General features: G+C 40.8%; 1 protein-coding gene across 4 annotated transcripts in view; it reads right to left on the bottom strand.

The window, feature by feature from the left end:
• Positions 1–19,887: 19,887 nt before the first annotated feature.
• LOC132029098 (tau-tubulin kinase 1-like) overlaps positions 19,888–22,856 on the bottom strand; it is a 49,308-nt gene continuing 46,339 nt past the window's right edge. For all 4 annotated transcript variants that reach the window (XR_009407708.1, XR_009407707.1, XR_009407710.1 and 1 more), the window contains one exon: positions 19,888–19,986. The gene's annotated coding sequence lies outside the window, so the exon portion shown is untranslated. The remainder of the gene's footprint in view (positions 19,987–22,856) is intronic.

Raw genomic sequence — 22,856 nt, 5'->3', positions numbered from 1 at the left:
CACACACATATATATATACACACACACACATACACACAAATTATAATATAAAATTATATTATATTATAGCAATATTATATATGCGTGTGTGTGTGTGTATGTGTGTATAGTCTGGGCTTCTTGGTGGTTCCTCTTTTCTACTACTATTTATGTCCTATTTCATTTCTTACCTTAATTCCCATCATTCACATACTCTAACGCATTGGCCTCTTTTCTCTTTTTTAATTAAAGTGAACCATTTACCACTCCATGGACTTCTCACTTACCTTTCCTCTCTCTGCAATGTTCTTATCCCAGTGCTTAACACAGCTGAATCCTCTATCAGAATCAAAAGTCACCTTCTCAAAGAGAGTTCTCCGGACCATCACATTTAACCTAGCTTCAGCCCACCACTCTTTATCCGTCATAGTGGCTACCATGTTATTATTGTGCTCTTCCTGATGTAAACATTGCATGGAAAATGTTTATTATCTGCGCCTTCCCCCCCTTAGACGGTAAGCACAAGAATCAGTTTCTTGAACACTGTTTGAGCCACAGCAGCTGGCACAATGCCCGCATACAATAATTGCTCAACAAATATTTGTGGAATGAGTGGATGGCTTTTTTACGTACACAGACAATTGAGTTCTTTTCAACCATATTTACCTCTGCCACTCTTTCCTTCCAAGAACTCTCATGTTGGGCGTATTATTTGCAGAGCAGGATGTCACTTACCTGGGTTTCACGGATGAACAGGAGACATAGTTCTGGCTCTGGAGGCCCCTTGGGAAGAAGACAGACAGCCGGTAAGGACCAACACAGAAAGCGCTGAAGGAAACATGGATGTGGGGACTGTACGGAGCTTCATGCAGGAATCACTGTCTGAGTTACGCCTTGGTCTTACAGGTCGGTAGAGTCCTTCATAGTAGTTAAGGTAAAGAAGAAGCTTTTGAACGAAAGAAAGCCTACTAGTGACTGATCACGTGGCTGCCCGAAACAGGGGGATATAACACCGCAGTGGTGATTTGTCAGGTGTGGCTGGAGTGTGAGGTGGGGGAGGGTCAGCTGTGTGATTCTGAACAGCTAGGTTGGGGTCAATCATCAAGCACCTTGAATGCTAGACTACGGAGGTGTGTGTTACGTGATAGGCCCTGGGACACTTTGGACTTTTGTTCCGGCTGATGATCTTGCCTGATACATGCTTTTTTCTCTCTGCCACAGATTCAGACTTACTTCACTTTAAAATTCACCGTCACCTCTCTTCATCTGTAGTGGGACACTTAGTAATGCCAAGAGAGCTTTTGGGTTGCTACATCTAGGAGTGGGTATACCAGCATCCAATGGATCTAGCCCAGAGATGCTGGTAAACATTCAGTGATGCACAAGACAGTCCTCACCACAAAAAATGACCCAGTCCGGAGTATCAATAGTGTCAAGGTCAAGGCGCTCTCTAGGGATTTATGCTCTTAATTCAGTCTGCATATCTTTGTTTTACTCTGCCTTGTAAAATTGCTTAATAGGAGAACAGGGTCCATCCCTTTGAGTCCTCCATCCAGACAGCTGTTTCTGAGACCTTGAATGGAACATACACTGAGCTGTTACAGACCAGGAGAGAGAGAGCAATTGCTTTTGTCTCAGTCATATCTTCTGAGGGTGGAAAACCCTCTTCTCACTCATACTCATGATAACATGCTTTGTGTAGTCTTGGATAAGACACACACCTCTGGCGGACTCTATCAGATTCTCTACAAAGCTTTGTTTGGCTGAAGAACAGTGCAGTGAGACTTGGTAATCCGGTAGCCAAAGGGGTCGAGAAGGGGCCCTGAGAGTCACTGAGGAACCTTCAGTGCTTGCCGCCCACACGAATCCGGAAAGAGGGGCTTCGGATGGAGAGAGCTATCCACCAGCTAGCTTATGGTGATCTCGTCGGATTCACGCTTGCAAAGACTGTGGCTTTGTGTTCCCATAACTTTGGAAATTCACTGAAACAGTCCCAAGACAAAATTAAGGGAGTCTTTCCTTCCAATGAAATGGAGACCCTAGATGGTGGGCGGAACATTCACCAGCAAGCCAACTACAGAGATGCAAGATCCTCCTTTAGAAAGAAGCATCTGGATTATCAGTTAGTTTGGAATTGTCTTGCCTAATCAGGTAAAACGTTAAGTAATAGAAAAGAGGAAATCTCCTGGGAGGTCAGAGGCAGGGTGACAGAGTGGGGTAGAGCAATGAGAAAATCTCACTGTGAGCAGTTCCTACTCAGGAAAGTTTCTGTATAGAGAGGTAAACATTGTCTGTCTTGAAAGATTCCCTTTTGGGGTCATGGAGACAATGCATGTTCATTATAAAATGAAAGGCAGGCAGAAACTTATACTGCACTTGGCACTATGAGTTTGGTAATAAGAATCAGAGTGATGGGGAGCGTTTATAAGAGAAATACTTTATTGGCATAAATTGTTGAAAATCCACCTTGTCTGGAGCTAAATATTGGGGGACGGAGAGATGGGTGTGCAGGGATGTGATATTCTGTCTTATTCCGGTGACTCTGTCCCAACTCACCCTCGTCCCCGTCCTCATTTGGGTCACTCATCAGCGCCACTGCACAATCTGGGCTAGTGTCTGAGCTGCACGTCCCAGAGCTGGTGTAATATTTCTCTAGGCAAACCTGTGGGTGGTCTTGTCTTGAGCAGAGAGAAAGGCAGATAGCAGGAGGCTTTCCAGATCCCTCTTCCAAGCACCAGTCTTCAAAGGAAAATGACCCACCTGGGAGGACAAGATATTTCCAAGAGACCAAGGGGAGGCAGAATCCTGAGGTCAGGCGAGCCCAGAATGGAAGCCTTGCCCCATAACAGCTGTGCTGCTCAGGCGGCTTCCACGTTTGGATGGAAAGATTTTTTTTTTTTTTTTTTGTATGTTAACTCCTTTGTCTTTCTTTCACATGCAATATATCAACGGAACAAGAGAAAAAAAAAATCACTGGGTTAAAAACACAAGCTTCTTGTAGTTCGGGAGCCCTGGATCATGTATGATTGTTAGCTTTGAAAAAAAATTGTTTTTCTTTTCAAAAGCACCAGTGGCTTGCTATTGGATGAGAGATGCTAACGTTGTGAGCTGTTTGATCCAAAAAAATGTTTCAGAATCTCTTTGGGTATTTCACGTATGGAAGCGCAAATGGCCGGTACTAAAACAATCGTGATCATCTTTGTTATTGAATCAAATTATCAGTCCCTCTACATTGATGAATTCTTATATTCCCTTCTAAAATTGAAAGCATTCATAGCATTTTCTGAGGGCTTGGGACCCGTAATACAGAAAGAGTGAAATGTCTTAGCACTGGTGTAGGGTGACGGTCCCAGACCATTGTTTTATTTAAATGATCATCCATCCGTCACAGAACTCTTACGATGTCGGGCGCCATGACAGGTGACTGGTAAGTACCCTGGACCGACCTTTACCATGGCTTTCACGACTTCTCATGCGAAGGCACGTGGGCATAGAAGAAGAGGGAAATGCTTGCATCGCCAATAGAGTCGGACTCTCTAATAACGTTTGTTCGCATTTATTGAGATACCCGATATATGTCAATATAAAAATCTGTTCATTTATTTTTTTAAACATTCTATTTATTTCTTTGAAAGAGAGAAAGAGAGCATAAGGGTGGGGGGTGGGAGCAGAGGCAGAGGAAGAAGCAAACTCCTCGCTGATCAGGGAGCCCAATTTGGGGCTCAAACTCAGGCCTGGGAATCCCCCCACCCACCTCCCTTCTGTAACCCTCAGTTTGCTTCCCGGAGTCCAGAGTCTCTCATAGCTTGTCTCCCTCTCTGATCCGCCCCCTCCTTCACGCATCCTTTCCAACTCCTAATGCGTTCCATACTATTTCTTATGTTCCACAAGTAAGTGAAACTCTATAATTGTCTTTCTCTGCTTGACTTATTTCACGCAGCATATTTTCCTCCAGTTCTGTCCACATTGATGCAAATGGTGGGCGTTAATCCTTTCTGATGGCTGCGTAATATTCCACTGTACATATGGGCCACATCTCCGTCTTTATCCATTCATCTGTTGAAGGGCATCTTGTCTCCTATCACAATTTGGCTTCTGTGGACATTGCTGCTGGGAACACTGGGGTGCATGTGCCCCTTCTTTTCACTATACCAGTGTCAAAGACACTATACATTCTAAAATAACCTGGCTTTAATATGGGGAGTATGTGGTGACACTGACCCATGTTTCTACGGATATTTTCTTTAATAATCTTTCTTTAACTTTTCTTTAATAACTCTGAGTTCTGCTCAAGACCACCAATGAATCACAATACGTCTCATTTCTAATTACTCGGACAGTAACCTTCGCTTCTCACCACACCTACCCAAACTCAAGTGCCCAAGAGTGGTATATGGGATATAGTCAAGTTCAAGAAGTTTTTTTCTAGGGGCGCCTGGGTGGCTCAGTGGGTTAGAAGCCTCTGCTTTCCACGCAGGTCATGATCTCAGGGTCCTGGGATCGAGCCCCACATCGGGCTCTCTGTTCCGCAGGGAGCCTGCTTCCCTTCCTCTCTGTCTGCCTGCCTTTCTGCCTACTTGTGATCTCTGTCTGTCAAATGAATAGATGGAATCTTAAAAAAAAAAAAGAAGAAGTTTTTTCTAATGAGCATTGATCTTTAGTAGTGAATACTGCTGTTTCATCCATAAGTGACTATGTTCTTGATTCTGTACATGTGTCTCTTTGCCCAATCTCTGTAGGGTCCTGTGGTTGGCACATTATTGACTACACTAAGGGCACTGTCCATAGTGTGAGAATTCACTGTCTAGGGGAAAAAGGATAAAATACTGTCATCAATGCAATACAGAGCAGGTCAAATAATTCAAGATAAGCAAGTGGAAAATGCTAAGGGAAAGAAGGATTTGAGATTAAAAAAAAAAAAAAAAGTTAAGTGCCAGAATGGGCTTTTCTGACCCAACCCATTATAGTGAACACTACTGGTCCCAGAATCCTCAAGCATCCTACAGCCAGAGGTCTAGATGTGATGTACTAGGCACAGCCCTAAGCATTTGAGATCATTGGGAAAGAAAACAAAGATTTTCTGCTCTCATGGTGCTTCAATTCCTGAGGGAGCTGGGAAGTGGGAATAGGCCATGACCAACACTTGTAATAAATTACTTGTTAAGTCTTCTGGGGAGAAAAAAAGAAAAGCTGAAGTGACTTCACGTGGCCTGGAATCCTCTGCCCAGCCTGCCAAGCGATAATTACCTTGCTCTTGCCACCCTCTTTGCTAGATGAGGGCTAGCAATGAAAAGCAGTTGTGGAATGAATTGATAGGTGATGAACAGGTTTTATTTGAAATTAGGGCTATATGGAAGGATGCTAATGCTGTATATACCATTTGTGTATGAGAAATGCAAAACCCGTGCAGTGGCAGAGGTCCTCACATATAGGCATATACAAATACATGTATAATCATGGTGCTTCTGCCTCTAGCTTGAGAAAAATGAGAGGCTTAGAGCGTTAACAAGGCACATAGAAGAATACTAACGAGGGTATGGATTCTGACTTGGCCCAATCACGAAAGCTGGGTTTGACCATTTTTCTGAAATCGACCAGTGGCTTTAGTCTAACACCTGTGCGATTCAGTCAAAAACGTCAAAATTCTGTGACTGCATTGACAGGTGGTAGGCTGACCGACTGGTCAATTCCATCAAAGCCGTGGAAACATTTGTGCTTGTAGATACATTTCAGACCCAATATAGAAAAAGGGAACTTGGGGCATTAGTGAGTAATCTCCTTGAGGGCCATTTTGACTCAGAGGATGGGAAGTAAGACAGCATTTTGCAAAATCATTCCATATCAGTGATGAAGTGAGCTTACCGTACTACCTGAGGAACAGTCCCTGGCCGGCATTGAAAATAAATCAGTGCTATTGATGGTGTCTGTCCTGATCTTCCTGCACAATTGGCTACGATGATTCCATTTGCACTTTCCTTTGAAAGCCCAGGTTTCCGTGCTTCTATTTCACCGTGAGTGAATTCTCAGGAGGGTACTACGGAGGCGTATGAGTGGAATAAATCTACATTTTTGCCATCAGGGCCTATCAGTCTCATGGATCAAGTAGAAAAATGTGCATTTTTAATATTTTTAACTCAGCAGTTTTTCTCACACTGGTCATTTCTTAATGACAGGAGGAAGGCTCTGAAAATAAAAATTTGGTACATTAATGCAAGGAAATAGGCCCAAGTTTGTCCTGTAGCGTGCATTTTCTACGAAGATGGACAAACATAGAGGAGCTTCCTCCCAACTCATGGTAAGCTATTTCAAGGCTTGGTTTTTGCAGACACGTTTGAATTTTAAGAAACCACCCGTATGGCCCAGAGGATTCTCCTTTGGACCCCTGTGTTCAAGAGACAGGTTCATCTGCATAAAGCCTATCACTTTAGAGACCAAAAGGACCGGCCAGCCTCTCCCACGGTCTGAAGTTAACAATTGGCTTTGTGCAGCCTACTCTTTTCTGAACTTGAAATCCAATTGGCCAACAATTAAAGCCAATTAGCACATGAGGAAAATAAACCAAAGACTCTCCCCTTGTTTTCCAGGGCCGAGAGAAAGCTAGTTAGCTCAAGGCATTAGCATAGTTGTGTATCAGGCCTCGGCATATAACGGAGACTAGTTGGCTTAAAGTATTAGAAGCCCAGCGTCGCGGCTGGCGCGGCAGAACCATGTTATTCTGGGCTAACAGCTGCCAAACATTCTTGACAGGAGATGAGGCAGATGTCCAAGGACAATCAAAGAGAGAAGAAAGTTTAAGCCAACGTTTGCCTATCTCATATTCTCTGCTTGATCCTCAGCCTCAAAGGGAGGCCACAGCTGCTGCACTTTACGCTCCAGAGGCTGCCCCCGCCCCACAACTCCCAGCCTCCCCCACACCCCCTGCTTCTTCTCCAAGCCCAGTGCTCGGCTGCTTTCCTGTCCAGCACCCACCCCTGTACGTCCCCTCACTGGAAAGAGTGAGTCCCCTTGGTGCTTTTTCCAATGTTCCAAACACTCAGAATGTTTGAGGAGGAATTCCATAGTGGGTGATAATCACAAGATTGGGACTGACAAAAATCTCCGCGGGTCACCCCTCAACAGGCCAGCTGATCAGGAGACAAGATATGATCAGGCCAAAGCAGTATGTTCTTCGAAGGAAGAAATCACCCGTTCAAGTACAAAGAGGAGAAAAGAGAAACAATCCATATAAAATCTAGATGTTGCGGATTTACTCCTAAAGCTGTAGACATTCTCTCACATTGTTTGAATGCTATAAGGGATGTGAGGGTAACAATCGCAGTACAAAGGCCTGTTATGGATAAACAGATAATATCCAGGTGGACTGAAGTCCCTAAAACATGGGCGTTTTGTCTCTCTTGCGGCGCGGGGTGCGGGGAAATGTGGGGGGTTCGTTTCTCATCACTGCCAAGAAGCATTTCCTGTCCCATAGTATAGCAATATGCTTACTTGCTAAAACCCTTTATTGTTCTCTTTGACATAGCACTTAGAAAAAACAGACAATTCTTTCATGTTGTTAAACAACATCTGAAGTGAATTAAACAGTAGAATCTTTTCAAATAAGGAACTTGTGTAATTGCCAAGATTGTTATACATACCATTCTTCCACTGATGAAAAAAACTCTAAAATTTTTTTTAAAAGATTATATTTATTTATTTGAGAGAGAGAGAGAGAGCATGCTTGCATGAGCGAGGATAGGGACAGAGGAAGGGTGAAAAGCAGACTCCTCACTGATTAGGACCCCAGGATCATGACCTGAGCTGAGGGCAGGTGCTTAACTCACTGAGCAATCCAGCGGCCCTCCAAAACTCAAATGTCTAAGTTTTTTTTTTTTTTTTTTTTTTATTAATGATTTTACTTATTCATTTGAGAGAGAGAGGGAGAGAGAGGGAGAGCATGAGAGGAGAGAAGGTCAGAGGAAGAAGCAGACTCCCTGCAGAGCTGGGAGCCTGATGTGGGACTAGATCCCAAGACTCTGGGATCATAACCTGAGCCAAAGGCAGTTGCTTAACCAACTGAGCCACCCAGGCACCCCTCAAATGTTTAAGTATTAAAAAAGTATTCAAGATATTCCCCTGGAAGACCTTCTTGGGAGAACTAAGTGCCGCCTGGCATTTTGCACGGACCATCGCCTCTGATAAGTGATATATATGGACTTTTCATATTGAATTCTAATGGTTTGCTAAAAACATCGACCTTAGCTTCAGTCCATGCCTGTGAGCCTCTAGATAGATGAGCTGGCTTAGACACACTAGGATACCTGGGACCAGGCCACAGGACGTGACCTGTGTGTTTATTGAATAAATAAATGAAATGAGAAAGGAAGGAGAGAACGAATGAGGAAAACGGCACGCCAAACGCAGCTGAGAAACATACAAAGAACACGCCCCGGGGTTGTACGGAAAAGTAATACGAAGCTGGGGCACCAGGGGGGGCTCAGTCTGTTAAGCAGCTGACTCTTGATTTTGGCTCAGGTCATGCTCTCAGAGCCCTGGGATCCAGCCCCACATCGGGCTCCCCACTCGGCAAGGAGTCTGCTCAAGGATTCTTATTTCTCTCCCTCCGCCTCCACCTCCCGTCATCCCGCTCACACTCTCTCTCTCTCTTTTTCTCAAATAAATAAATAAATCTTAAAAAGAGAAAGGGATCTCTATACGTATTTTTAAAAAAGAAAGAAATAGTACAAAGCTATATTTTTAGTAGATTACCGGGGCGGGGGGGTGGGTACTCAATATGAAATAGTTGCTTTTGAAAGCACTAACTAGTTTGGAGTTCCTTATTTCCACTGAAATATCTATTTAAAAATAAGTATTGGAATTAGAGAGGTTTTTAAAATTACATCTATTTCTGCCCCGACAACTAATTACAGGGATAACTTTCACACATACTGCCACTGCAGGTGCAAATATTTAATTGTGTGTGCAAGCCAGGTGGGGAGGTGGCTCCTTTACTGCGTGTTCGATTGTGTCTGCTCTAGTCGCCCCTTCAATTAGCTGTGGGTGCAAAAAACAGAGACCTAGCCGCGGCCCTATTAAAATGAGGCCTATATATTCCATTGCCTTTTATCTGTGAGGGGGAAGGGGTTGTGCCTTCTGCATTTTATTTTAGTTGCTCTGCGCTGGGGCCCGGGGGAGTCGCTTGGCCAAGCTAGTTAGGCAGGAGCAGCTGGACGTCTCCTGATAAGAATTGCACACAGTTGCACAGAAAACGGCCCGCTCCCCGCCGCAAGTTTGAGTGTTAAGCCGGGCTCTCTTTTCAGAGCTCCGTGGCTGGCTTCTTCTGAAAGTACTTGCGAATTGTGGGGAGTGTGTCCCTGCGAGATCAGAACAGAAAGGTTTGATCAGAACATTTGAAACAGGCAGGCCCTTTTAACGGAAAACCTTATTTATGTTAGTAGATTTCTGGGGCCCTTCGAGAGTAGAGGGAATAGGGACACATTTTGAGCTCGTGATCTTTTTTTTTTTTTAAGATTTTGTTTATTTGTGAGAGCACAGGAGCAGGAGAGGAGCAGAGAGAGAAGGAGAAGCAGACTCCCCACTGAGCAGAGAGCCCGACATGGGACTCGACATCGGGATCCCAGGGTCATGACCTGAGCCGAAGGCAGATGCTTAACCCACTGAGCTACCTAGGTGTCCCTCAATCTTTTCTTTTTAAATAAAGAGTTCAATAGGCTCGCTGGGGAGGTAAAACAATCGTACAAAACACTGCCTGAGAATTAACAGGGTTAAAATGTGACCAGGGCTTAGACTAGCATATAATCTACCTGCTGTGGAGTCCTATCCATGGGGGAAGGGATGGGAGTGATGGAAAGAGCAGACCTTGGGAGGCAGGCTGTGACTCTGAGCTCCAGCTTTCCTCCCCTGCCTGTGTGACTTCAGACACATTGCTTAACTTCCCTGATTCTGTTTCCTCTCCTGTCCAATGGGGCCATTCATACCTACCTCACCAGGCTGTTTATGAGGGCTACAGCAGACATACCAGAAATACCTGGGTTGGTTCTAAGTCCATGATGGGTGCTCTATACTGAGAACTTCTTTGGCTCTCTCTGAGGAAAAAGAATGCTGGGGAAATTTCTGTTCAGCTACAAGCAGGAGAGCTCAGGGGAGGGAACCACTAGACATCCTGGACATATATCCAATTTTTACCCTTCAAAAGTTGATGACCATGTTCACGTCTGCAGTGATGTATTATTGGATTTTTGGCTAGAGCAATAAATCACAGCCCTCTAAATCTTAATGTTTACATTTTTTAGGGAACTTAAATATGTTTCAATAATCTGGCATCATTCTATTTGAAAAGTTTTCCTCTATCATCTCGGGCTACTCATTTTTAGGGGACTATAGATTTAGAAATATGGGGCCCAAATTTTTGTTAAAAATTCTCATATTTCCACCTAGTTTCAAATCTTATCCTTTATTTACAGTTCTTGACTTTTTATGGTGCTTATAGGGCGCCATGTATTAAAGGTGATTTAAAGTTGTGTCTCTAAGTCTGGAGTTTCCAGTCATCTTCTCTCTCTCTCTCTCTCTCTTTCACACACACACACACGTCTTTCCTGCGCTTTTCAATAATCCATCATGATATTTTAGATGCATGAATGTGGAACCCATTAGAAAGGAAATGTTTGGCCTGGGCATAGAGATTGTAGGAAGGCTAACACTAAGTTGCCAAAAGAATGTGGCATCATTAATAATGATATTTTCCCTGTGATGTGCTGGGATCACCAAAGAAATGAAACCAGTGTCTGGGAAACTAATAGTGACTCCTCCATTAGTAATCTGGGTAGTTATTTCTACTACCTGATTTGGATATACTGGGGAGGGCTTTTGCATAAGAAATCTGTTACCACGTTGCTTTTTCTCTGGATAGAGAAATTCAGCGAAGTTCAGAGGAAGGAAAAGTTTGCTCACAGGATACTTCCGAATTTGTGGTAAGACCCGGAATAGAGGTCATTCTCCTTGGAATGAATTCCAACTTCTTTGGATCTCTTTGTCTTCTCTCTGGCATGTGGACAGGTATGTGGAACACTTGGCTATAACAAAGACTTACATACAAGGAAGGTCCTGAGCCAAGGTGCCACCAATTACCTTCCACTCACTGGGAAGGGCAAGAAGCCAACTATTCTTCACCAAAGAGCACTTGGGCTTCATCAATGGCTCCAACCCATTTCCCCAACTGCTCTTCTTTGGAGTTTGAGAACAAGTTCCTCCTGGGTTCTCAGAGATGATAAGAGTTAAGCCCACTTAGAAAAGCTCTGAGAGTCTGTGACAGGCTTACAATGATGGGAAAATGTAATCATCATGGAACAAGACTGTTTTCCCATGGCAATTGTGTATAATTGCCAGAACTTCCTCCTGATAAAGACCAAAAATAGAAAACCTTTTGTCACGTTGAACGTAAAAGCATCATCATAATAAATAACAATAATAATATTAACCATTTATTATGGGATCAACACGGGCCAGCCACCATGTTAATTGCTTTGCATATATTACATATTTTAATTTGTATGTTAATTAGAAGTCATATTCCTAAAAAAAAAATGAAACTAAATTGGGCCAAAACCTCCATTTTACTTATGGTGGATAACCAGGTGTCTACCCCCCAAACCTCAAAGACTCCTCTGAGTATATATGTATTTTGTTAAAACTTTATTTATTTGACAGAGAGAAGAGAGAGCACACACGGGGAGCAGCAGGTAGAGCGAGAGGGAGAAGCAGACTCCTTGACATCAGGGAGCTCTGATGTGGGGCTCGATCCCAGGACTCTAGGGTCATTATCTGACCCGAAGGCTGACACTTAACCGACTGAGCCACCCATGCGCCCCTCCTCTGAGTATATTTTTTGTTGTTGCTTTTGCCCTAGTTTGACTTTTTTTGAGTTCCCATTCACTAGCATCTCACGTCCTATGGCTCCTTCCTCTGCTCCCCAGTGACACAAGCATGAACCATGTCTACAAGACTTTTCCAAAAAACCTCATTTGTGGTGAACAACTGTGTGCACAGCAAACTTGGCTAAGTACTTCACAGCAAAGCCAACAACTCAAAACTTAATGTTGGGCATTCTTTTTTTTCAAGGTTTTATTTATTTATTTGGCACAGAGAGAGAGAGAGAGAGAACAAGAGAGAGAGAAAGCACACAAGCGGGAGGAGCGGCAGGTAGAGGGAGAGGGAGATGGAGAGGCAGGCAGAGGGAGCCTGATGTTGTTGGAGCTTGATCCCAGTAGCCTGGGATCATGACCTGAGCTAAAGGCAGACACTTAACCCACTGAGCCACCCAGGCACCCCAATATTAGGCATTCATATCTATGAGGGTCTCTGGCCAACCCTCTCCGGATGACTCATTCCTCCCCCAGCTTTGAGACAGAGCAGCTCTCCTGTCCAAATGACACAGGTGTGATGGTAATAAGAGCTAGCCTTTTTGAGCTTCAAATTTGCCCAGAGTAGGAATGAGTGGAAGTTCAACTCCAGGGACTTCTTTACCAATTTGGAGGCTCTAGAAAGAGAAGAACTGGCATAAGGACTAGCAGACATGTCCTTTATCAGATAGACTAAACATAATAAAGGGAAGACTTGAAATAAGACTGTCTCTTTCTAAAGATGTACTACACAGTGTGATGCCCATAGTGAACGATATTGTATCATGCCCTTAGAAATGTGTTAAGAGGGCAGATCTCAAGTTCTGTTTTCTTAACACCATCAGAACAAACCAAATTAGAACAACCCTGACTTTCTCTAGTCAGTGCAACAAGAAAGAGACAAAGGGATAATTGTATTGAGTTAAGAACAAAACCACAAACAAAACAACCTATTTATTGGTTGACTCATGGAAAGGGTTCAATGCCAATCCCTTGACTATTCCTCAGTGTAAGTAGTAGTGTTACTGTTATTTTTTAATCAAAATGCCATAGATAAGTGGGTATCAAGGTAATTTTCTTTTCATAGTTGATCCATTTGGTTCCATGTATATAAGGAAACAATCCCCCAACTCTATTTCTTGTTATACAACATTTTCCCTTTTCTGTCTTGATTCTTCACAGTGCTCCAATAGATAAGCACAATGTGTTTGGCACTGGGACAGCCTGTCATGGCTCAGTGAGCAGAAGAGAGACAGAGACAGAGACAGACAGAGAGATATAGAGAGACAGAGAGAGAAACCTGAAACCAGTTTTAAATAGTTTAATTACTTTGTAACCCCAAATATGGATTGGAAACATGGATTGGGAAACCCAAATTATGGGAAGTGGAAACAGCCTCCTCCTTGCTCAATGAGACATTGGCAACATTAACCCTGGTATTTATGGCTCATTTTAACTACAGTGCCTAGCAAGCACTTTCTCAGCCTACATTGCAAAAAATATAATTCATATGCCTAATATTTTGCCCCAGTCTCCTTGCATATTTTACAGCATTTGAGACTGTTTGTGTGTTTGCTATATATCAGTTGACACCTCAGTAAAATCTTTATATTGAATGCCTTTGGCAACTATGTGCCATATAATAGCATGGCCATTTGTAATTTTTGTAGTGCTGGTTTTCCTGTAAGCTTTGCTCTGTGGATTACAAATAGGAAGGATTTTAAGAAATCTTATTGATACTTCTTAAATGACCTTCCTCAGTGGTAATGAGTCACAGTCACTACTCCGCCCTGACTTTCTGTTCTCTTCCATTAAAGCCTTTAATCAATTAAAGAAATGTTTCTTTTCTTCCCGTTTTTACGATGTCATTGCCAACAACACAATTCTTTTCCAGGATTCTCCCTGAAATGCATACTTGGGTTTCAAGATCTTATTTTATTTTATTTTTTTAATTTCATTTAATCATTTCATTTCATTTCATTTCATTTCATTTCATTTCATTTCATTTCATTTGAGAGAGAGAGAGACAGCACATGAGAGGGAGGGTGGGCAGAGGAGAAGGAAAGAGAATCTCAAGCAGGCTCCATGCTCAACGCAGAAGTTAACCCAGCACTCAGTCCCAGGACTCTGAGACTTGGACTTGAGCTGAAACTAAGAGTCACTCACTCAACCAACCAAGCCACCCAGGTGCGCCATGGTTTGGAGATTTTAGATGTGTGTGTTGTTCTCCATAAGTATCCAAAATTATTATTTATTTTTATTTCAGATTCATTCTGCTTTCCTAAAAGAGACTTAGAGGCTGTTCACACCAAAGGCAATTGAATGATGAATCAGATGGAATTAGGGAGAAAGAGAGACTTTAAGCCATGTGAGAGATGGATACTAATACTTTTCCTGAAATGTGGATAGATCCAGTTCTGTAAACCATCTAGAACACAAGCTCTACAGGAGTAGGACCTTATCACGGCCAAACCCCGAGCATGGAGTTACCTGTCTGGACATCAGTATGTGCTCATATACCATTGTTATTTGCTGAGTCAACATTAAATTCAGTTTGGATTTTCCCAGAAGCATGAAGGGAAATGGGATGGGAGGTATGCATCATTGTAGAGAATTGTACATTTAAAAAAATTCAGGACTCTGCTATTGCAGATGCAAAAACAGGGAGCTGAAAAGGGAATGCAGAGGGAAAGTTCTAGAAGGCATGCATGCTGCTCCCTGGTCAGGGAACCTTCCACTACCTCGATGTTAAAGCACCTAACCACGTTCATTCCCTGCAGAACAAGCTACTAATATGTCTTCTCTCGGGAGGCCACAGAGTGTGTTTGTGTGTCTTGTGAAAGGAAAATCCTTTTGTTCCAATTAATCTCTCTCTCCACCCTCTGCCCATGCTTTTGGGAATGACCCTGTTACATAGTTGTAATGAAGTTTGGAATGTCTTGCCCTTGTCTTCACCCATGTCTAGGGGCCCAAGAACAATATAATGAAGTGACCTGCTACACAGAGAGATCAAGCTGGAAGAATATTTAAATTTCATTATTTTGAAACTTGTGTGATGAACACGGACAAAATTCAACCCCTTTCTTTAAAAAAATTAATATAATATGTAACCTATTATGTCAAGAAGTTCTGTATCTAAATTTTATCTAAAAATATAAAATTATATATATATATAGTTTATATATAACTATAATTGTATAGTTATGTATAATATATAAAATATAAAATTATCTAAAAATATAACATCTGGGTGGTTCAGTCAGGTAAGTGTCTGACTCCTGATTTCATCTCAGGTTATCATCTCAGGGTTGTGAGATCGAGCCCCACCTAAGGCTCGCCACTGGGCGTGGAACCTGCTTAAGATTCTCCTTCTCCCTCTCCCAATACCCCTCCCCTCAGCTTGCACTTGTGCACTCTCTCTGTGTTTCTAAAATACACCAATTCAGTTCAGTCTATGCTGAACTATATGCTCCTATATGCTGGATGTCTCTAACTATGGCCATTTAAATCTTTACACTGATGATCCTTAGAATAATTCAGAGGCATCATGGAAAAGTTTAAATGATAGAAGAAAACTCTGTTGAGATCAAGAGGACTCCATAGTAAAACATAAAAACATGCCTATACATCGAAGAAAAGTTTTCAATAATGAGCCGAAACAAAAAGACTTTCCTATTTAATTAAAAAATTAAATTAACCAGAATTTCAATCCCTGAGGATAGCAATTCATTTAAGTTTGAATGAACTTAAATTCTAGAAATTTTTTGAGGATTTTACCTTTCAGAGACCAAAATTTGCTTAGCACAAATTATTCAATGAAAGGAGAAGTTGAAAAATATTATTTAAAAAATAAACGACTTGCCCTGAAGTGACACAGAAGTAAAAAAAGTAAGTCTTCCCCAGCTTTAAGATTCTATAATGCTAATTAACCAAATAATTAATTAATCTAACAAATTATTTTTAAATATATTTTTTCTAGGCAGTTACTCTAGTTTATGTAAGCTATACTTTTTTCCTGTTGCAGCATTTTCTATTATGTTATGCAAAAACATAACAATGACCACAAAGTAGATAGCGTGATCAAATAATTTTGAAATAAACTCCATTAATGCAACCAGTTTTGTCTTAGGAACTTCTCAGTGTGAACGTGCACAGCAAATTTGCAATAATTAGTATTATATGCAAAGTTCTCTAAATTGATTTGGCATATATATACACACATATATCTCTCTATATATTTAATTATATTTAATATATAATTATATATATAAATGATTATATTTAATATATGGTTATATTTAATATATAAGTATATATAAAAATAATTATATTTAATATATAATTTATATATATAGTTAAGGAATATCTCTCAAGGCTGGTGTCTAAGAAATGTACTTCAGAAAACCGAAATATCATCATAATTTAAAATTAATAGTTTGGGGCTCTTTCCATCATCTTCCCACCTATTAGACTTGTACCTTGTACATACTGATTAATATGTATTAAACAAACAATTATTTGTACAAAAGACCTTCTCCCCCACAAAACGTGGATTAATGATACCTATCTTTGAACAACCCATGCTACCCTGAATAAGAGTTTTGCAAACCCAGCTCTGAGTCTAAACCTTAGGGATGTGTGATAGCTTTCCTTGCCAAGAATTATCATTAGATTTCTTGGTCCACCATCCTCTTGGTAAGCATACATATGTTCCCCCCCTTCAAAACTTGCTGCTGGGGCCTCAAAATGATGATTAACTGTGTTGGGGATGGAGGGAATGGCCAACATTGGGAATGATGGCCAACAACAGGAGAAGCAAAATAACTACAGATACACTGTATTCACTAAAGAGGACTCAGAAAAACATTATAGAGTTACATATACTTATAGTTTTTAGTTTATAAAATGCCCAATGGTCCATGAGAACAATTCCCTGATATGGCCAATATATTTGTATTAACAAAATGCCTGTTTAGATCTCTACCTTCGGTGGCGATTGCATGCTAACTCCTATGAGTGAGGCTTGGAGGGGGGTGCATATTCTATTATGCATTACAATGTGATCATTTCAGCATTCAAACTCCAGATTAGGAATTTGACATTTTAAAAATTCCACTGAAATTGGACTACAAAATATAATAGGTTTAGGCACCTGCTCTAATAAGATTGCATAAAAATATCCCAACAGCCTTACCATAAACATATTTTACAATATCAGAGTCAAATTTTATGACATCATTATGAGAATGTTCCATTGGGCCACGTGATTGGCTGTAGAAACAGAGCCGGATGCTGAAACTATAGCACGAACATGCCATCACACTTCCCTAATAAAAGTTTTATTGTATTCCCACGTGCATTAAAAACAACACTAACTGCATTAATATATTGTAATTTACTTTTTTTGGAATAGAACAAATAACAAACCTGGTGCTAATGAGAGCATATTTTCCATTATCCCAAAGCAACCTGCTGGTGTATCCAGTCTTCGGAGGTTTTGCCTAAAAAATGAAGTACCCTCTTACTGTACAACAGCGTGCGCGAGTCCGGAATGCTTTTATTTCTTATCCTACTCGTAGACATCACATCATATTCCAAACATCTGTGTGTGTTTGAATGATACAGTTATAACATTTCTTGTTTGGCTTTCACAGTATTCTACTTTTCTCTGAAAGAGCATATACTTTTGTTAAAATTGTCTCTTAACTTTGATAGCTCTTTCATGTCCCAATAAACACAGGTGTATTTGCAGCTAACGTACAGATAGAACTACCCATTGTCACCACTTTCCCCTTTGGCTGCCCTGTGAGCAGTTTAAGGTTTTTAGTACAAAGTTCCAATCTGGCATGTATGAAGTAACAGAGAGAATCAATTCCTTATAAGACATGGATAATCCTTCTTATAACATCTTCTGATCTTGTTTTAGTGAAGCTCTTAAATGATTAAGTTTGTTTTTTTTTTTTCACTTTTATAAATTAAGTCACTAACAAGGGGCATTGTAACTTTCTTGGTTTTATTTAGCTCAGCCTAAAGTGACTTATCAACCAGCCGCTCACCAAGGCAAACATTCTCCTCCTATCAAAGTTCCTGGGTGTTTGTTTGGAACAGGGGTGATGGTGATGGTGGTGGGCGGAAGGGGCAAAGTGCAGATTACACTTGAGGGGAAGAGATTTCAGAAATCCGAGAAGAAAAATAGAAGTGCCCCAGAGGCCCTGCTTATCCAGAGATAGGATGTTTCTTTATTATAAACTTCAAACTGTGGTTATCTGGGGCCATTTTTGTTTGCGTAGGTGGCTCTTTTGCTCTCTGACTCGGTGGGCTGCCCTCTGTGCATGGTGGGCAGCCCAGGTTCTATGGATAAGATACGGGAGAGCATTTCTGGATATGTGATCCCAAGGATCATGCTCCACAAAGCCTTCCAGTGCTTACATGTGTGGCTGTCACTGTCTGCTTTTCCAACATTAGGCAATTTCCAACACTTAGGTTTAGAGGCTCATAATGATGTTGAATAAATGGTTTCTTGAGGTTCACTTTCCAACAACATGTAGACACTGCCAAAACCTATTTGATGTAGTCATCATAAAATTGTTTCAGTTTCAAAATGTGATAACCCTCATGATTTCATCTTGACAAGTACAGGTCATGATTTTTGCATCTGAACTATGTTGCAGCTAACAATTGTAGGAAATTTAGGCAACTTACATAACCTCAGAATAGTCATGTGTGTCTCCAAAGATTGGATTTTTAAGGTTAATCAGAGACCATTTGGGTAGCCCTATGTTCTTACATCTTTCCTGGGAGTATGTAGGACCACATGACTCAACTAGGAAAAGCCCTATGGAATATTTTATTTTTTTATGAAACAGCACACATATACACACACATGCAACTTTGTAAAGGAAGACAATAATGACAGTAATAATGAGTAACATCTATTGAGCACTTACTGCATGCCAGGTGCCATTTAGAGGGGTTCGGACTTATTAATTCATTGATCTGCAACAAACAAACCAAAGTCTTCTGGGGCAATAACTGTTACCATCTCAATTTTACAGACCATCAAACTGGGAAGAGACGTAACTCACTTGCTTGATGCCAAAGAGCTAAGAAGCTGAGATTCAGACCTGAACAATCAGCCTCACAGGCTCTCGTTCCTCCCCTCTACAAAACATCCAATCAAAGTGCTCACTTGTGGACTGACTTTGGCATAAGGGGATGAATTGTAGCTTTCAGGTAGTGGAGAATCTCTCATCCACACCAGTTACTTTGACGCTGTGCATCTCCTGAGTCTCGCCTTGAACTGGAGCTGGGAGATTGTAAAATGGCAATAGGCTGATCCAGACTTATGGTCTACCGGACAGAGAAAGGCATTTTGTCAAGCTGACGAATTACTGTTTTAGATCATTAATTCATCTCCCCATTCATCCATCAATCCATTCATTCACTCCCCCAACTTTTTTTAAGCCACATACCTCCTCTTATTTTTACCTACCCTTCTTTGTGATAAAGACACTCAGCAATTTTGATTTTAAGCCTCTTCCTATTTTGATTTAAATAAGCACAACTGAATTTGACTCACCAGCCAGACACTTAATGTTTCTTAGGCTTGAGCAAGTATACACCTTCATCTGTGAAAAAGATATGTCAACAGCTGCCTTATATTTTGGGGGGTGGGGCAGACAGGGGTTAAATGAGATAATACATATGCATCCCCAAGAACATAGTATTAACTCCTGAGTCAAATTTTCCTTAAAAGGAAAACTAAACTCTAGTACAGGTAACTGTTGAATTCAAATCATAAATAATTAGGAGAATATATAAATGAATATATTCTATCCCTTTCTAAGTATAAATGCGGTGAGAACATATAAAAACAGACATTTAACTATATTAGCATGAAAAATTCTGCATGATAAAGGAAACTATTTTTTATTTTATTTTAATGTTTTAGAAGATTATTTTTATTTATTTGAGAGAGAGCGAGAACACATGAGAGAGAGCATGAGATGGGGGGGAGTACAGAGGGGGCCTGATGAGGGGCTCGAGTGCAGGACTCCAGAATCATGACTGAGCCAAAGGCAGACACTTAACCGACCAAGCCATCCAGGTGCCCCTGCAAGATATAGGAAATTAAATTGAAAAAAAAAAAAAAACCCATAATCTATAATGCATTCTTAAAAACAAAATAGATAAACCAATAGAACATTGTAAAAAGATAAATATTGATAACTGAAAATTAATGCAGGTAGTCAATGGAAATACAAAATTTTTCACCGATACTGACAAAGAAATAAAAATTATTTTTATTTGGAAAAGAAAACTAAAGTTTCACAGAGACTTTCTTGACCTATTAAATTGGTTATTTTTTATCGGTCAAGGTAAAAAAAAAATGGTCATATTCTTACAAGAGTGTAAATTTACTTTTCTTCCAGAAAAGCATTTGGTTTTATTGATAGAAAGCCCTAAAAAGGTGCATATGTTTTTACTCAACGATTTTTAGGGCAATTCTGAGACTCAAAATAAAAAGCTATGCAATGATTCACGTAGGAGGGTTACATTGAAGCATAAACGACAAAAATTTGAGATGAATGAAACATGCAACAATAAGAGAATCATTAAATTAAATAAATTATAGGGAAATTACAAGAAAGAAAAATATATGGCCATTGAAAGAATATTAGCTGAAATGGAAATATTCAGGATGTAATGTTAAATTTTAAAAGGTATGCTAGCCGTACAGAGCAGCGTTCTAATTTTCTAACAGGTGTGTGTAGCTTGTATGTGTCCACATACTATGTGGGTAATGAGTCCTCACATGCTTCAGTTATTACGTTGTTGTGCTCAATGGTTTCTATACAGTTTTTTTTTTTCCCCACTGAATCTTCATATCAACTGGGAAGTGAATGCCTTATTCCAGAGGAAGAACAAGAATGAGGGTAAGGAACTTCCTCAGTGTTATGGTCTAAATGTCTGCTTTCCCCCAAAATTTATATGTCAGAATCCTAACCCCCAAAGTGATGATGTTAGGATGTGGGGACTTTGGGAAGTAACTGGTCCTGAGTATGCAGCCCTCTTGAATGGGATGCGTTCTCTCATGAAACAGACTCCACCGAGTTCCCTGACCCCTTCCACCATAGGAGGATATAAAGAGAAGTCAGGGATTCAGAAGAAGACCCTCACTTGTCCTTGATCTTGATCTTGATCTTGAACTCCTAGCCTTCAGAACCAGGAGTGGTGAGTTTCTCTGGTTTGTAAACCACCCATTGTGTGGTACGGATGGGTGACTGGATGGAAGATGCTGAAAGTCTTCTCAATGAATGCTAAGACCAGGATTTCATGTCCATGGTTGACTTAAAACTTGTGCTAGTAACCAGCATGGCTCCAACACATGTTCCAATCAACTGGGATTTATTTATTTATTTTTTAAAAGACTTTATTTATTACTTATTTGACAGCGAGAGAGGCACGGGCAGGGGCGAGTGGGAGAAGGAGAAGCAGGCTTCCCACTGAGCAGGGACCCCCTATTGGGGGCTCAATCCCAGGACCCAGGGATCGTGACCTGGGCCAAAGGCAGATGCTTAACTGACTGAGCCACCCAGGTGCCCCTCAACGGGGCTTTAAAAGGAAGGATCTGCTCAACCCAGTGGCTAACAGTGGATGTGTTGATTCTAATTTTCCTCTTTACATAGTAACAGTGTGCCTCCTACCTGTCTCCTATCACAGGTAGCGGTAACTAATATCTCCTTTAGGGAAAGACAGATCTACCTTCATGACTTGACTTTTCACTTTGTAATTTCGTGGTCTTGGGTAAGTTACTTATTTCACAGAATCGTTATGGAGATTAAGCAGCATATGCCTGCAAGGTACAAAGCTTTACAAGATCTTGCAAATAATAAGTATTCAATAAATGGTAGGAAATAGATGCACATGTTTTTTGCCAAACTTTCTTTAATCAACATATTACTCTCATACTCTGAAAAAGCGCAATAAATATTATTGTCAAAAATGAAGTAAACCAATGACCTGATGTAAGCCTCCAAAAGTTGTTTAAAAAAAAAAAGAGAAAGAAAGAAAGAAAGAAAGAAAAGAAAGAAAGAAAGAAAGAAAGAAAGAAAGAAAGAAAGAAAGAAAGAAAAAGAAAGGAAAAAGGAAGAAAGAAAGAAAGAAAAAGAAGCAAACACCTTTGTCTGGATGCTGTATCCCAATCCTGGCCGCTAACCGCAGGTGGGTATGAAAGCCCGGAGGGAAACCAATTATGTGCAAATCCTTTGACTTAATGAAAAATAAAATTAAGCGGACTAATACCCAGCAGGTACTTAAACATCACCTAATATTATAAAAGCCAGTGTTTCTTAAAGAGGAAAAACATCCCTGGAGAAACTCCAGAAAGAAGCAGCCCCTGACCCAGGAAGAAATTTCCTACGCGTGGGACTGTTTTTCACAGCATGCCCGAAAATTACCAAGCAATTCCTCCTATAAACTACTCATTTGTCTGGGAGGGCAAAGCTTTGCTCAGACCTCAAAGCAAAGGCTTTTGTCCACTGACTAATGGTATTTAAATTCAGGTTCTGGGAGGAGGGGGGGGAATTCGGGTTCCTATATGTTCTATAGGGCAGTGAGAATTAAACAGATCCCCTGAGATTACAGAGCTGAAGCAGGCACCATGACTTTTCCACGGACACAAAGAAATCCATGTCATTTCCAAAGAAGCAACTTAGAGGCCAGGCAAATGCAGAACTTCCTCTTGCTTTCGAATCATCCCTTTTGGGTGATCAAGGTGTCCTACTAATTAGTAGGAGACTAATTAAAGAGAAAACCACCCATTAAACCTCACTGTCTTTCTTTCTTTCTTTCTCTTTCTTTCTCTCTCTCTTTCTTTCTCTCTCTTTCTTTCTCTCTCTCTTTCTTTCTCTCTCTCTCTCTCTTTCTGTCTTTCTTTCTTTCTTTCTTTCTTTCTTTCTTTCTTTCTTTCTTTCTTTCTTT

The sequence above is a fragment of the Mustela nigripes genome, chromosome 13 (genome assembly GCF_022355385.1).
Source record: "Mustela nigripes isolate SB6536 chromosome 13, MUSNIG.SB6536, whole genome shotgun sequence".
Lineage (NCBI taxonomy): Eukaryota > Metazoa > Chordata > Mammalia > Carnivora > Mustelidae > Mustela > Mustela nigripes.
The sequence above is the reverse complement of the archived record's forward strand: the minus strand, read 5'-3'. Positions and strand labels throughout refer to the sequence as shown.